Consider the following 4,308-nt stretch of genomic DNA (forward strand, 5'->3'; position numbering starts at 1 on the left):
GGTCTGGTATATATAAGATGGTCGCGGCGTGATGTGATAAGGTGTGTAGGTAGTGAGTAATTGAACTGCAGTCAGAGAGAGACGTATTGTTGAAGACGAGCTCGTGAGGCGTGAATTATAGTGTTGTTATAGCGCGACTGTTGAAAATAAGTGTATCGGTAAAGTTATATTCAGAAAGAATAAACCAGTTTTATTAAGAAAGGACTTGTGTCGCTAAAGTTTCGTGGGAACGAAGTTACGGAAAATCAACTAACGAACGGAGACGTAACACAGTAAAGTAACGAATTATTTAATATTTACGTAGGCTTAGTAACATAATTTTTACAACTCAAAAAATATGTACTCCAAGTGCTGAGGCAGACATTAGATACGGCTGGTCTGCTTATTTATTGTTTGTTTGTTATGGATTTTGCGCAAAGCTACACGAGGGCTATCGCGCTAGCCGTCCCTAATTTAGCAGTGTAAGACTAGAGAGAAGGCACCACCCACCGCTAACTCTTGGGATACTCTTTTACCAACAAATTGACCGTCATATTATAACGCCCCCACGGCTGAAAAAGCGAGCATGTTTGGTATGACGGGGATTCGAACTCGCGACCCGCAAATCGAGCGCCCTAACCACTTGGCCATGCCAGGCCCCTGTTTATTTAACCTTGTATGATGTTCAAAAACATCAATAGCATTAAAAACAACATACTAAAAGAGCAAACTTCGTCTCTATGTATAGTTCTGATAACGAAATTGTTCTAGCTGTCTAGAAAATTTCAAATTTGTGTGCCTTATCTCAACTCTTTTTTTTTTTAATAATATAGTTAAATATTATCCACATATTTATTTTGTTCTTCACACATTGTGCTATAGGACATGCTTTAACCAGTGATTACATTCTTATTTACTTTCGTTCTTATAATTAATACATCACTATTATTTTACATAATATTTTACATTGCAGAATATATTAAAGCTCAGCATACGCTAAACATTTATCGAACTTTGCCACGGTTTCGGTAGAAAAGTTACCCAATGTATGTTGAAAAGTATACACAAGTTAAGTACGAACATTAAAACCTCGTCACCTCTTTACATGGAATCACCTCTTATACATGTGTCTTGTGTCACTTTTCCACACGAAGATCCTTTTTGATTGTGTTGCGTTCTGTTGCCACTGCTTTTGCCACTGACCTTTGTGTTCGTTGATTCTCACTTTAAAGACACGAAGAAACAATTAAAACTGAAATCTTATAAATAAATATATATACATTTAAGAAAGTTTTATACTTCTCTAATAAAAACACGATAATTCATGGTACACTAACATTATGGCTCAAAATAGAACGAATATTGAAACAGGGCTAAACGTTACGAACTAGCCCTTGTCAAGTGTAGATTTCGGTATTTTTAGTAAAAAATATTCGACGAACCTTTTATTTGTTCTGAGTTATGGATTATACAACGGTAATTTCGCCATTGTCCATTCTTTCACGCAACAAATAAATCAAATAATTGCAAAAAATCTTAAATCTGTGGACCGTTTAAGAGTTAAAACTACAGAAATATACAAAAAAAACTTGATAAACTCATGCAGGTGCATCAACAATACAAGTGTTAAGTTGGTCTCTATAGATTTTTACGTCACAAGCTGTGACTGGCATGTTATTGTTTCTTCGTATTTATTAATATTTCGAGGGTGTATACAGTCTTAGCCAAAATGTTTGCATACTGTTCTATATTGATGTTATTGTCTAAATGCATGAAGTAGATATTAAGTTAATGCCCAAGTAGTATTAGAGAAATTCTGTATAAGTTGTTTGAGCATTTGTTCATTAAAACACACATACATACCTGTTTTATATAAAATGGTATAATATTTTTCGAAACAGATCAACGTTTTGTTCAGACAATTTCTCTGTACTTGGTGTAGAGTCAGTCATGTTCGTTACGTGCCAGAAGTTATAGGGCATCAAATTGTCCGATTGCCCAGAAATAGTATGAAGCAAACGGACATTGCCAGAACAGTAGGTACGTCCAAAGTACTGTATCCAGAATCTTGAAACGTTATCGGACTATAAGAAACGTTGTTCCAGGAAAGTCTACAGACGTCAAAAGACTACCACCCGCGATGACTGTGTTTTGATCTGGTTAACACATCAAGGTTGAAAGGAGTATTGCAACACCTTACGACAGGAATGACATGAGCACAGGTATTCTGATGAATAATTAATAGGAGACTGACTAAACAAGGTTATTTGCAAGAAGAACTCTCTGCAAACTGATATTAACCAGAATTTTCCGCCGTCATTGTGTTACTTGGGCAAGACAGCATGGCATCTTACAGTTAATACACTGTTGACATATCATATTTTCAGATGAGTCCTGTTTCCGGCTTGTTAAAGGTTATGGTAAGAATCGTGTTCGTCGTTTGCTTGGATGACAGATAGGGGAAGACTGTTTTTTCCACAGGGAACACACAGGAAGTGGCGCAGTACATGTTTAGGCAGCTATTCATTATGGTAGAAAAACTGCTCTTCATATCTTCCAGAGAAACGTCAATGGCGCTTCCTACAGGCATCACATGGAGACGACATTTCTGCCATATGCTAGGGAAAGGTTTAACAATAACTTTGTGTCCCAGGATGATAACGCCACTGTCCATGTTGCGTGTATTGTACAGGATTATCTTGACCAGAATGACAATACAAGATTGTCATGGTTAGCAAAGTCTCCAGGTTGTAATCCCATTCAGAACTGTTGGGCAGAACTGAGCCAGAAAGTTGCTAACCACGACCCTAAGTCAGCTACTGTAGCTGAGTTTAAGCGCTTTCTAGTAACAAGTTGAGATGAAATCGCTGTAGATAACATCAATAACTGCATTAAGAGCCTGCCACGTCACCTAGCGGATATTATTATAGTATGAGATAGATCAACCACCCACTGAAAGTTTAATATGAACTGATATAAAGTTAACGCTATTTAATGTTATAGTTTGTTATTATATATGTTTTGGTAACGTTTTGTTGTGATAGGTGAAATGTTGAATTACACATCTTTCTACAGGTGTCTTATAACATTGTTGTTCTAATAAATCGTTCATGATATCCATAGAACTTGTCTCATTATACAAATTACATATGTAGGTGTTTAATATAACATGTATTTCTTAGTTTGACAGCTCTAACTGTATTTGTATTCCATCTTAATACTGATGATCTTATTTGTTACAACATATGCAAAAATTTTGTCCAAGACAGTATATATGGTGGGTTGAAGTTGATGAAGTTTACGTAATATTGTAAAGTTATCAGCTGCAGGTGATGAAAACAATCAGTTCTGGTTTGGTTTGTAAAAGGCTAAGCTAACAGGAAATGCTGTACGATACAATGACAACGTAATGAGAAAGACTGATTTTATTTCTGCTTATTAATGAATACGCGTTGCCGTACTCCCCCCCCCCCAGTGGATCGACGGTAAGTCCTCTGACTTATAACACCTTTTATTGGTGTACAAAACTTGAAGATAGCTTCTATATGCAGAAACATCTGTTTGCTGAATTCTTGCACAGATCTTAAAATATAATGTTGATAAATGGTTACATCGGCACATGTAGATATGTAGATCTTGAAAGTCGAGTTGTTCAAAACTTGAAAATAGCGTTGATAACTGGACGAGTTTAAAGATTTTCTCCAGACACTAATCATAGCAGAACCGTCTGGAAAATGATCTATAGGAAATAGTACACCTTATAAAACGAGTCAGATCAACATAGGACGGTAAGGCAATCACTGATTGGCATGTCCTTAAGCCAATCAGGAAATTTTCGTCGTGATTTTTCTTCATTAAATCGCGACTATTAATGTGACTTGACTAAAAAGAGAGAGAGCAAAACAAATGAAAAACCGTATTTCAACGAACAAAACAAATACAAAACCGTATTTCAATGAACAAAACAAATGAAAAACCGTATTTCAATGAATAAAAAAGTGTACAGGAAAAATGCTTACATAATCTTAACTTTCAAAAACAATAAAACCTTCAAACACACTGAAGGATGTGTAGATTGTATAGGAATTCCTTTTGGCAGCAAAGGACAGGTTTATGGGTTTTGATAAAGTTGGCTTCCAAAATATAGAGATGGAAGGTTGACAGACCGTTTGCAATACTTTTAAACCTGCTATCCGTGTAGTTGTCAGCACAAGTCGGGTTCCCTAGTAAATGCTGGCCAATCGTTGATTCACATTTGGTGTTAGAACTTTTGTTTTACAGGAGCGACATGGTAAATACTTTTCTTTCACACTCTTATTTCTTATGGAT

Source organism: Limulus polyphemus, unplaced genomic scaffold (genome assembly GCF_000517525.1).
Source record: "Limulus polyphemus unplaced genomic scaffold, Limulus_polyphemus-2.1.2 Scaffold1003, whole genome shotgun sequence".
NCBI classification, from domain to species: Eukaryota; Metazoa; Arthropoda; class Merostomata; order Xiphosura; family Limulidae; genus Limulus; species Limulus polyphemus.